The 13335-nt window shown below is 43.9% G+C and overlaps 1 protein-coding gene across 29 annotated transcripts in view; it reads right to left on the bottom strand.

Moving 5' to 3' along the window:
• The window catches only part of FOXP1 (forkhead box P1), a 495436-nt gene that overhangs the window by 282271 nt on the left and 199830 nt on the right, over positions 1 to 13335 (bottom strand). For 6 of the 29 annotated variants that reach the window (XM_082698650.1, XM_082698622.1, XM_082698634.1 and 3 more), the window contains one exon: positions 12965 to 13048. The exons of the other annotated variants lie outside the window; for them this stretch is intronic. The gene's annotated coding sequence lies outside the window, so the exon portion shown is untranslated. The remainder of the gene's footprint in view (positions 1 to 12964; positions 13049 to 13335) is intronic. 29 annotated transcript variants of the gene reach the window in all.

Here is a 13335-nt window from a genome sequence, read left to right as displayed (position 1 = left end):
CTTCCTTGAGGGAACCTGACTAATCAGAGTGTAATTACCCAATTCTCCTGGTATCTGAGATGGTTCCCTTGTCACTTGAGAGCTTATAACTGAAGAAAATGACACTTAGTCTTTAGAAGCTCCCTGAAGAAAAACAACACCACTTTATACCTACTGTGTGTCAATTCTGTGTGAGGCTTTTACCAAAGTGACTTGCTTACACTACATCATCCAGTCTTCCAACAACTCTATGGGGTAGGGACAATATTTATCCAAGTTTCTAGGAAGAAGAAACAGAAGCAGAGGGAGGTACAACAGAATGTCGTAGGCCAACGGCTGTTACAGAAAACCTGGTCGCACCACAGGGAAATGGTTATACACATAGCCCCAGCTATAAAACGTAGGTAACTCCAATGGAGGGATAAACATTTCTTGTTCTAAGACATCATGGTGGAAGCCTGGGCTCAGAGCATAGGACACACAGTCGTATGAGCTGTGTCTGGGGTGCAGCCACTGCAGTGGTGACTGGAGAACAGATTCTTCAGCTCAGCTACAAGAGCTGTGGACACTCCCCGACAGCTGACAGTAGGATCCACCACCATCACAAGCAGGAAAGGTGTCTCTTCAGTGTTACCTGTCGCCATGACCTGGGGATGGGGCAAGGCCTGTAACAGACTGCTGGATCCCCCCATGTTTTAACACCAAAGGAACAAAAAAGGTACAGATAAGTTCTCAGGGAAGCGATAAAGAAGGACTCATAGGTTAGGAAAAAACAGCTTGAAAATACTGGAAGGCTGAAGAATCATCGGCCAGACTGGCTTTACACTTGCTAGCTGTGTGACCTTGAGTAACTAGCTTGACTTCTCTGAGCCTCAGCCTTCCCATCCATATGTGGAAATAAAACAAGTATCTAACCTTTCCAGTTGCAGTGAAAATCAAATGAAATAATACATGTCGGGACGCCTGGGTGGCTCAGTTGGTTAAGCAGCTGCCTTCGGCTCAGGTCATGATCCCAGCGTCCTGGGATCGAGTCACACATCAGGCTCCTTGCTCGGCGGGGAGCCTGCTTCTCCCTCTGCCTCTGCCTGACATTCTGTCTGCCTGTGCTTGCTCTCTCCCCTCTCTCTCTCTGATAAATAAATAAAATCTTTAAAAAAAAAAAAAAGAAATAATACATGTCAAAGTTGTCCCCTAGTAACAGTAAGTGTTCACTCATTGCTAACTATCCTCCTCATCAGCACTGAATGATAATGAATTGCAAAATTATTGTAAAGCACCTAGCATAGTACTTGGCATGATCTAGGTGCTCATTTCTTGGTTTTCCCATTTCTCTTCCCTCCACAAATAATTCTGATGTGATGTGCCTACTGCAATTTTTAAAAATATTAATGAATTTGGGGTGCCTGGGTGGCTCAGTGGGTTGAGCCTCTGCCTTCGGCTCAGGTCATGGTCTCAGGGTCCTGGGATCGAGCCCCACGTTGGGCTCTCTGCTCAGCAGGGAGCCTGCTTGCTCATCCAAGAGCCTGCTTCCTCCTCTCTCTCTCTGCCTGCTTCTCTGTCTACTTGTGATCTCTGTCAAATAAATAAAATCTTTAAAAAATATATATTAATGAACCCCACTAAAATGGTTCTGGGTTTGATGCTAAGGTAAATTCAAAGATCAACAGAGTGTCTATGGCCACATGCTTCCATGATAAACAGGGTAAATAAACAAGAACACTATGCAATTAAATATATGTAAATTAACACATATTTTCATATGTTATACACATACGAATACCTCTTTCATTTACTAAAGTCTCTGTGTGCTGAGGACAGAGTTAACTTTAATTTTTAAAATGTTTCTTAGCAGTTCAAATTTTCTGCTATAAAAGTGTACTGATTATATAATTTGGAGAAAGATATTACTTTTCAAAAGATTAAAAAAGATAAGACTGATCCAACTTCTACCCTCTTGAATTGGTTTTCTAACAGTTGCTAATTTGTCAACCACATAAATGGCAACAAATCTATAAGAAATAAATAATTTTCTAGACATTTGACTAACTTAACCTCCATGCCCTTAATAAGTTACTGTTCACTGTTTTTCTTCCTCCCTAACTTCCTCCTCACACCAGGAATGAATTCTTCCCCCAGTTTCAACCCTACCTTTCTCTTTCCAAAAATATCTTAGGGGACATCTTTGACCTCCCCCACCCCATCTCACTCATGGTGTGAGCTAAAACCCACAGATGGGTTGGTAACACAAAAATAAATAACTTATTAAGAGTCATGACCACCGTGCTGGCCTCATTCACAGAGGTTTCGTGGACAGGCGTTTGCTAAAAAGTTTTTCCTTTTTGGTTGACTGGCCTCATAGAGCCCCTCTAAATGCCAGGACTTATGATAAGCAACGACACACTTAACTGTTACATATTAATGTTCATGATAATGCAATCTTTCATTTGAGTGATTTAAAAGTCCCTCTAGTCCAACTTACAGTTAGATATACACTGAATGCTTCATCAATCATAACCATTTTTATTCTCAGTCTCCTGCAAAATATTAGAGAAGGTGAATTTCAACTACATACTGAAGAGGGCTTTCCTGTTAGCCCTCAAAAATTTCTCTCTTGTCATTTACACACTGGATTCCCAGAGCTCCTGCCTAAGCAATTGGCTCACCGGCACCTTTCACTACAGCAGATCTTATCTACAGAGGAAAGGGAAATCCATGTTCATATCTCTTCTGCATGGCCAAATCTTCCTTATCTTACAAAGAAAAGAAAGCACATCCCAGTTATGAACTAGACAAAAATGCGCAGCCTGCCAACATCAGCGAGCGAGCAGCCTGAGAGGGTCGGGATGACTTGAACTGAACGTCAAGCAGGATTTAGCACAAATTTGCACCAAGAACCAATGAGCCCACCACTGTCAAGCAATAAGCAGTGATCACAGCGACTTCTCGTAAATGCACTTGAAAGAGACGACACCTCCTCTCCATTCATGTAAAGGCTTGTCATAGTTTTAGGGCCAAAATCTTCCCACAACTGACCTTGTACCCATAGACTATGAGGCAAATCAGAATGGAGGAAGGGATCAAACCAGTCACCATGCAGCGTGGCTCAATCCTACCACAATTCCAATGACCCTCGAAGTTAGAAACCCAAGCCCTTCTTTAGGTACCAATACAGTAGCCCCTTATGCATCCTGCACGACCCTCACGTGTGACACACGAATTGATGCAACTACGAACACATAAAAATGTGTCCCCCAAGATGCTCAGCTTGGGGTTCAGGAGAATTAAGCCTATCCCTCTAAAAAAATTTTTAAATAAAATCTAACATATACTCAATATCTATATTTTGATTTTATGACTTCCTTCACTTTTATCCTCTTAAATTCCCCCATCTTAACAATCTCCTTTTAGGCTAACAAATTTATGTTTTTATTCTGAGGTCGTTTATAGATTGATCTCTTGAGGCAAAGAAACATTGAATTATTGGAATTCAGTGTGGAGATGCTTCCAGGGTAAAGGTTCTCTGTTTATTAGCAGAAGAAATGCATTCAACTAATTTGACTTGTAAGTCTGATAAAATCTCCCTGGAAAAACTGCTTCTATTATGATGAATAATCCTTTGAGGTGAAAAATGAGAAATATACACACTGGGTTTTATTCTGTATTAATTCTAACAGGGTCTGAAACGAAACTCAAGTAAGCCATCTTTTAGATGTTAGAAAATGGCAAACTTGCCTGCAAACTACATGCAAGAAGTAATTAATGTAAATGAACATGAAATTAAACAGCACCCCCATAAAGTAGGATATAAAAGTAAAGATTATTAGGAAAAAAAATTGTCTTCCTCCTCTATATTAAGCTCATGAATTGTGCGTTTACTCTATTTCTCTTTTATTATTTGATGATGGGTTTTTAGAGCTTGGGTTTTATTAGGACTTGCTGGAGGAAGAAGTTCCTCAGTAGTGAGCTGACTACAGGTCTGGGTACATCATTACTTCTGAGACAGTAGACAAAGCCATACAAGGTAGAGGTAGGCTCGCCAAGCTCGCTCTGATGCAAAACTGGAAAGTTTCCTGATACCACTGATGACTGAAACAAGATCCTCATCAGAAAGGAGATTTAAAGCTACAGTAGATGGGACTTTATTTATAGAGAAAAACTGTGCACCTCTCTTCAATAAACTCTACTATTCATGTAAAATTCAGGATTCAGGGACAGCTGGTATTTGTTGAATTTTGGGGGCTATCCAGAATCCATTCTTAGTTCAATTTCTTTTTGGGGAATTACCACCCTCCCTCACTGTTCCAAGCGGGGTGGGAATCCTCAAAGTCCCCTGCCCTCTCAGAGCCATCAAGTAGCCACGTGATGCCAACCGCGCCCGTCTGATTCATCTAAGCAGACTAGTGTGCGGACAGAAGAACGAGTAGGGAGCACTAGTTTCAGCAGTGACGGTGATGCGCTGGGCCAGTCTTTTAAGCTGCTGGTAGGCTGGAATTGTCCTGCTTCCTCTCCTTTCCCAAAGTGCTGGTCGCTCTTCTGTAAGCTACTAGCTATTCCTCCAACAAATTCTTTTAAGTTGGCCAGAGGTAATCTCTGTTGCTTGCAACCCAAGAATCAGCCAGTCTGATGGGAAGAGCCTGGCTTGACACTGGCTCACAGGAGACATGAGCTCACTGAACCCATGCTCAGTATAATTCACCATATGCAATGCGGTGCTCCTAGGTTATATATGGCTGCTCTGAAATTCAACATAAAATTTCAGCCAACAGTCATTCAAGCTATTAAAGACCAGGGTCCAAATCTACCGATCAGGAATCTTCTTTCCTATTTTTTGCAGCACAGTGTTAGAGATAATCAAAAAGTACAGAATGGGAACAGAGAAGAGGTGAGTGATAAGCAGTGTGCAGGATGTAGAAAAATGAGGAAATCTAGCCTTAGGAGCATTTACTGCAGGGACGTCCAGGAACCGTAGCAACCACTAGGACGTATTCGTCAGGTGTCATGGGGACATTCACAGGGACTTCACCGTCAGGCAGCCCTGAGTGAAAATGCCCGCCCCTCCTTTTAGCAGCTGACTCTGAGCAAGCTACATAATCTTTCTGGATGTCAGTTTTCTCATCTGTAAAATGGATAGTAATCACATTGGTAACTCATAAAATAGTTGGCAGGGTCAAATGTGAAAATAAATAGGCGACATCTAGCAGTCCCGATGCACAGCAGACCCTCAACAAAATACGATTCATTATAACCGAGCTTTGAAACATCCGCAGAGTCCATACCATCTACCTAGCGTGCTCTGGGGCACACAAAAATAAGTTACTCTTCCTACCTTCAGGCAAGAATGTGCGGCTTTCGAATCTGAAAAGGACACACTAAAATACAAAGCAGACTTGAACAAAGGTTATAATGAAATACAAACACAAACTTGTGGGAGTCCAGACAAAGGAATGAGTCACACAGGCTAGGGTAAGTTGAAAGGCTCCATACAGGTAATATCCGAGCCAAGACTTGAAGGATGAGTAGGATGTTAATAGGTAAGGGAAGGGGAAAAAAAAGGAACACTGGCATCCAAAGTTGAAGGCAGCAATAACATGAGTGGCACAAGTTCAAGGGCAGGGCAAATACAAAGAGTAGAATAAGCAGTAGGATGCCAACTCCACAAGGCCAGGCACCATGCTGGACTCTGACATTCCTGTAACTACCTTTAACTCCTAGAGGAGGGCCAGTCCCACAAGAGGCACCTGGTTATTCTGTGGAAGGCTGAGCTAGAAGAACAAAAGACAGACAGCATAAGGCTAGCATAGGAAGAGCCTGGAAGGCCACGCTAAGGACCAAGTCTTCATTCTCCAGTTGGGAAGGCAATGATAAGGATGGAAAGCTGGAGGGAGACTTTAGAGCCCAATAGAGCTTGGCACTTGGAAGGATAGGGAGGGGAATGCAGAAGATGGGAGAGCTCTAATTAGGCTTTAAGTTTTCAAACTAATTTTTTAAAAAATATTTTATTTATTTATTTGACAGACAGAGAACACAAGTACTCAGAGAGGCAGGCAGAGAGAGAGGAGGAAGCAGGCTCCCCACTGAGCAGAAAGCCTGATGCAGGGCTCGATCCCAGGACCCTGAGATCATGACCTGAGCCAAAGGCAGAGGCTTTAACCCACTGAGCCACCCACGTGCCCCGAGGGAATTAGTTTTTTTTTTTAGCTGAAATGTTCCTCTGTCCAGAATTATCAAGGATTCTATCCACAAAGTGGATTCTGACCATGTCCGCAGTCCTGAGAATGGAATGAGCTGCCCCAGGAAGGATTAAGCATGCATTTCAAAGCCTTCCATCAGAAACAAGAAGATGCCAGGTTTCAGACCAAACACACTTGGGGGACCTTGCAGAGGTTACTCTGACACCTCTTTGTGTCTTAATTTTATTACCTATAAAATGGAGTCAAGAGCAATACATCTTCAGTCTTCAGGACTAAAAGAAAAGATCTACACCAAGGATTCACAATGCCTCCCAGCACCTACTAGATGCTCCATTAATAGCACCAGCTATTATTCCTCTTGTTTCTCTTCTGTCTACCAAGGATGGTGAAGATGGAGTCAAGGGTCCAAATGCCTGAGTTCACAAATGCTTAGGTTGGAAGAAAAGTAAGCCCCATGTGATCAGGTAAGAGGGGCTGACCCCAGTCAGCTGCCAATTTCCTACAGAGAGACTAGGGGGGTTGTGGGTGAACAACAGGTCAGAAAAATTAACAGAGAGGGTTGAGATGCAACAAAAATGCCTACAAATTAATAAAAGATCTGTATTCAAGATGGCGCCAGTCACTGGGAACTATACGTTAACCAACAGACACCAAGGTAACTGCTTCTGGATGTGAACTCAGCCTTGCAAGTGATGTCCAATAAAGGGGTGATAAGGACAGTCCTGCTAGGGGCTCCGGATGCCAGCCCACTGGGTAGGGAAGTGAAGGACAAGGTGGGGAAAGGGCAGCAAACAACAACGAGGGGCACTTGCTAATATGTAGGGAAAGGGGGGAGGGATGAAGAGAAGAAATCGGCAAACCACACTCTCTGTTGTTGTGGCTGTTTTAAACAGAGGGCCTTTTTGACCATGTTTTGCCAATTTTTAATCTTTTTAAAAAAGATTTTATCTATCTATCTATCTATTTATTTATTTATTTGAGAGAGAGAGAGAGACCCCGCATGAGCAAGGGGAGGGACAGAAGGAGAGGGAGAAGCAGGCTCCCTGCTGAGCAGGGAGATCAATGTGGAGACCGATCCCAGAACCCTGGGGTCATGATCTGACCCTGAACGCAGTCACTTCGCTGACTGAGCCACCCAGGCACCTCTCATCAAAGAATTTCTGTGATGGTTCATTTTTCTCACGACTCTACATGTCTGTGCTCTACACTTCTGGTTGAAGCCTGGCGAGCACTCGTACATTCTTAAATATTGTATGCAATGTTAACTGACTTACTTAGACTGATTTTTAACCCACAATTTGGATTATCTTAACAAAACTAGAACTCCAAGGACAGTGACTAGTATAAGAGTACCAAAATAATGAAAAGCTTGACACAAGATTTGGCTATGACCTGCATGGGTGATTACAGAGGATGAAAAAAATTTCTTGAAAAGCAAAAATGACAAATCCAGCTGATAGCCTTTATTTCCATGCTGGAAATACAAGCAAAAATGGGCTTTTATTTTATTTTATTTTATTTTATTTAAGATTTTTTATTTATTTGACAGACAGAGAACACAAGTAGGCAGAGAGAGAGGAGGAAGCAGGCTCCCTGCTGAGCAGGGAGCCCGATGCGGGGCTCAATCCTAGGACCTTGGGATCATGACCTGAGCCAAAGGCAGAGGCTTTAACCCACTGAGCCACCCAGGCACCCCCAAAAATGCGTTTTTAAGTTGGAACCTGATGCTGAGTATTTTCTCGGAGTCGCCCCCAAATTTGAAATGAAATCTTTCTCTCTTGGGGCAATAATGCATCATAGAGAAGGAATGATGTGGGCAGCTGTGAGACACTGGACATGTGGCATCATTCCCATCTGCATACACCCATGGACTTGCCAGAGGTGGAAAAGGACCCTTATGAGGGTCTAGCACAACAGGCTCCCACCTTCCTATTTATTCAACAACGGAAGGGACCAGAAGGTGGGGCGAAACCTGCATTAGAATTTAGGCACATCAACTCTCAGGCCCAGAAGCTTTCCACCATACACCACCTGCCTTGCTCCTAAGTGCAAACTGCTAATAAAGTTTGGAATTTGTTAAACCATTAATCGCATTTCCTTCTTTTGGGTGTTCTTTTAAGCGAAGTAGGAGTTTCCCAAGCACATTAAGGTGAAACAGAAAGAGCCCCTGATAATATAGTTCAAGATAAGAAAGAAGGTGGAAGAGTACAGAACCTATCATTTATACCTTTTACAGTATTATAGGTCCTTGCAAAGCTGCCTCGTCAAAGTAACTACCTTACAGCACATTAAGTTCTAGACTGTATTCCATATTTAAAAGTCTGTATAAATAATGTCACCCTTTAAAAATTATCAGTAAGGTTTCCACAGAATATAAAAACACAAGATTTTTTAAAATCTTCATTTCCTTGAAACTTTAGTTTCCAGTTCTGCAATCAAGAAAAAGGCCAATTCTTGTCCTTTCGCATACTTAGGCAGGAAAACGTAAAACTGAGCAGAACTGGAAAGCCCAGGGAAAAAGAATTTTCTTTCTAAAAAAGCTGGGTCCAAGTGCTGTCACAGCCGACATTTGCTAAGATCCGATGTAATGCTATGATCAACATGGTATTTTTTCCCCTTAGTTACCCACATCTACATCTCCACAATAAAAGCAGCATAGGAGAATAAGCCAGGTCATCAGGCTCTGGAGGCTAAAGCCGGATTGCTAGGAGGGAGTCTAGGAATACTGTAAAAATACTCACAGACTTCAAAATGGCTTTATCTTAGGGGGTCTGAGCTCCTGCCCAGGGGAAGGGACACCAATGCTACCATCAGCAACGGAAACCAGGCAGAAGACTTTGCACTGTGAAGGACCTCAATCTGGACCATCCCAAGTTCAAAACAAAGCCCAGCTGCACAGTGGGTAGATTATCATCATTTCTCAATGAGAAGGCACATGGGTTATCTGGAAATACACTGGTGGAAAGGCCCTCTACATAAGTCCCGAATCTCAGGGACCATTTATTAATTCATTCATCTGTTCGCTCACTCAGTAAATATTTGCCAGATCCCTACTATACACCAGGCCCCAAATGCTGAGACTTCAAAAGAGATATGAACCCAGGCTGCACCATGAGTATCAAAGTTTGAGGGTGGGGGAGAGAGGATTAGGAGATGTCTCACACACCCAGAAATAAATAAGCAATATAATTTTTATACTCATGGTTTACTTCCAACATCAAATTTATGTAGAAAAGAAAGAGGCTGCCCTTTAAAAGAAAAAAAAAAAAGTCAGCAGATCAAAAGCGTCATTAATCACTGTCTCTTTTAAATTAAAAGGTTCACGAAAAGGTGGGCATGGAACCAACGTGGGAAACAAATCAGTCCCCTTGCTGAGTGAGGGTCAGAGTCTAAATGGGAGAGTCCTCGGTATTTACCCAGCTCATCTCCTGCGTAATGGATTTGGAGAAGAGATTTCCGCTGGAGCTCTGCTAATTTGAGGCTTGGCTTTGCTTTTTAAAAATGACACTTGGGTGGCTCCTCTAGCATTGTGACTGGTTTCAGAAGTAAACCTTCCAAGGTTTCCCTCAATGAGGTTCTCGTTTTCCTGATGTGACCTAATAAATCCTGAGCCACTGCAAAGGTGCTCTGTTAATGAGTCACAGGCCTGGTTCTTTGGGTGGCCGTTTGCAGAATGGCCAGCCCTGGTAAAGCAAATGCAAAGCATGCCCTGAGCCTTGGAGAAAGGGCCTCTCACACAGTGGCTAGAAGGGGTAGGGAAACGCCCGGAAGAATTCTGGGCTGTCCACTGCATAAGGAGTGCTCAGGGTCAGTGGCCTGGCCCCTGTGCTCTTCACAACTCCTCTGGCCACACCTGCAGTGGTTAAAGCAGGTCAGGGAACTGGGAGATAAAGCGTGGAGTGACCCCCGCCCCCGGTGGACACAGGGCAGAAGGAACTCAGTCTTTGACAGAACCAGACTTCCTGTCCATGGAATGCCAGCCCAGAGGGATTTAAATATGTTTAAAACCTAAAATAAAATAACACAACCTAGTCTATGCAAGACCATGAAAGCTGGGGATTTCAATAGCTGCCGGGAGGGTGTAACCATAGCTAGGGAACTGGGATTTTATTGTTCTATTGTTTATTGCAAACTTTGCTGTCCAATTAGACTGGGGCCTGTTCTGAAAAGCTCACAATCCTCCCCGGGGACTACAGCTACAGAGAACCACCCCCGACCCCCCCCACCCCCACCCCCACCCCCACCCCACCAACTCTTCCTCAAGTCCTTAGTGGTTGGGAAGCTTACATTCATTTCTCCTCCATTTTCTTCTGTGTGTGTGTTTTAATATACATATAAATACAATCCATGGCGCAAAGAGCAAGAGGGGATAAAAACATCATCTGTACATTTACCCTAGTGATGACGGTGGCACTCACTACTCCCTGAGGGCTTACCACATGCTGGCATGGGCTACTAGATGCTTCTCCTGCCTTCTCAAACTTATGCCTCTCAGCTCCGGATTAGGTACTATTCTTATTCCCCACTTTGTAAGTCAAGAAAATGGAGGTCAAGGTCATTGGGACTGTAGTAGAAGAGCTGATACCTGAACTTGCTTAAGCAGTGCTGCTTATGCTTAATACATCACTAACCATGAACACAAAGTACTTGGAGAGGAGGGGAAATGGGGGATGTGGGGGCTCAAACTCCCAGCACAGGAGACCTTGCTGGCTATTTCTACAATCTCTAGGTGCTCTCCTTCCTCAGCATCAGAGTCCTTGATTTATTTGGGTGCCAGGGTGCCCAATTAACTTACTTGCAACGTGGGGCTTCCTTGTCACTACAAGTATCCGTAAAACACAGTCCTGGCCAGTAAGACAGACCCCAAGGAAGGGCATTCCTTTTCAAGGAAGGGGGCAAATCCAGGAAGATACACTCCGTTTTACGAAGAAGCAAAATCTAAAGAGAAACAATTTCTTTTTTTCCTGTGCTTTCACCTCCTTCCTGAGCCTGGAAACACACTTTTGGTACCTAAAAGTACAGCGGCCATTGTGTGACCATGAGAATGAAAGTCAAATGCTAAAGATGGCAGATAAGCAGTAAGGAGCTCATTCTTGGAGGATCAGCGCTGAAGGTCTACTCCTAGACTTAATCAAACAGAATTATCCCGCATCTCCATTTGATTAAGGCAGATGATACGGAGGGTGGTCCCCAGGCCAAACCTGGAGGCTATGTGCATAAAGTTTCATTGCAACACAGCTGTGCCTATTGATTTAAGCATTGTTTAGGGTTGCGCTCATGCTGCCTACAGAGCTGGGTACTTACTGAGAGACTGTACAGCCTGCAAAAGCCCCAAAGGCTCTTTTCAGTGAAAGTTTGCCAACCTCTGGATTAAGTCGCTATCATCAGGTTTCTGCTCAGTGCACCCGATGCAATCCTATCTGAAACATAGCCAGTCGTGGAAAATTCCCAATAAGTGAAGAATAAAAATGCTTGCTCCCACCTACTCAATCCATGTTCAGTACATGTGTCCATGAAGTCCTACTACATTCCAGATCCTTTGTGATATGCTAGATCTGAAGAAGTGACTATGTTCCTGACCCTTCAAGAACTTGCCATCTTTGTAGACTGCCAGATATGCTTAGTGACTAGCTTCAGAAAAAATCATTTGTAATTTTAAGGGCTAGGAAAAAAATACAGGGATGCCATATGAACACACAGTCAGGAAGCCTAACCTAATCTACAAGAGAGAAATCATCTCTGAAAAAGTTTCCTGCTTCTCCATAAACCCGCCCATCCCCCCCAGCTGCTAGCCATCCATAAGCAGCTCCTAGGTGGAGACTGGGTTCATTTTCAAAGCTCCACTGCACAACGGTTGAACAACAGCTTGAGTTTTATGAGTTCTGTATCTGAAGAATATTTTAAGGTGGGGGAGAACATATGGGTATCTATACCTGTTGGGTAATGTAATCCTCAAGGTAATTTCTGCACCAGTGTCCCCAAGATCAAGCCACCTCTGCCTACCACCTTATCATGGACGCCAAACAGGCCAGGAGACCTGCCCTGGGGTGATCTCCAGAGAGAAGACGGCATTCTACTCTGACAGGAAAGCTAAACAAACGTGATGTTTTCCAAAACACAACTCATAGATCCACGGAGTATCGGAGTCTCGATGATAAAGCACCAACAAACAGCATCTGTATAAAACCTGTAATTCCAGAAGCTGGACAAATGACGATGAGAAAGGCAAGATCCATAAAATCTTGACATCAGGAACGGAAACCCAAGAATGGTGTTTTAGGGAGATCAGCTCAATCCTTGAGTCCCAGCACATTTGAAACCAGCGCCATTTAGAAGGGATCCCACTAGATTCTCGAACGGCTTTGCCACCTGTCCCCTGTTCTCCCACTGCATTGTTGAATGCTGGACTAGAGGGGCAAGGAGCTCCCCGCTGTTCTCATCACGAGCCTTCCACTCTGGATTTCCAAGCACACATCTGTCTGTTTCTCAGCTACGTCACTGTAATTCAGCTGGACATAGAGAACCATGCAACTATACGAGATCCTGACGAGGTACGCGGAACTGTAACCTGTCGGGTCGGTGCTCGGCATGCATCAGGCCCTCCTGGACGGCTCTTTCATTCATTACTGCATTTCATTCTCAGCGCAACCTTTTACAACAGGGAACAGTTTCCCCCTCTCAATCTATGAGGAAAGAGAAGCTCAGAGAGGCGTGCACACGATCACAGAGCAAGCAAGCCGGCGAGCAGGGAGGCAAGACCCAGCTGATGTGATTCTAGAGACTGCCGTCCTTACCACTGACACGGTAGAAGCTCCCTCTCTAAGCTTCAGGGCAAGATTGGCTCTTCTCTGTGAGGTACTAGCTCTGACTCCAGGAACCTGGGAGTTGTGGGCAAGGAAACAGAAAATAAGAAAACAACAAATTCCAACATCCTTTCCTCTCTCAAGAAGTTGCTAGACTACTTCTCTTTGATTTAACCACCGCCACCACAATTTGGCCAAAAGCAATGCCATCAGCCCAATGCATTGAGAACCGTGTTAGCGCTGTCCTGCATGTGGGAGACGGAGCACAGGATATAAGATAGAAAAGAGAAGGGATCACTTTGTCTTCCTGATAGCAATGAAGATCCAAGGACTGAACCAAGAATGACTCTGAGTTCCAGGAA

Source organism: Mustela nivalis (assembly GCF_964662115.1).
Source record: "Mustela nivalis genome assembly, chromosome: 1".
In the NCBI taxonomy this organism is placed as follows: Eukaryota; Metazoa; Chordata; class Mammalia; order Carnivora; family Mustelidae; genus Mustela; species Mustela nivalis.
The sequence above is the reverse complement of the archived record's forward strand: the minus strand, read 5'-3'. Positions and strand labels throughout refer to the sequence as shown.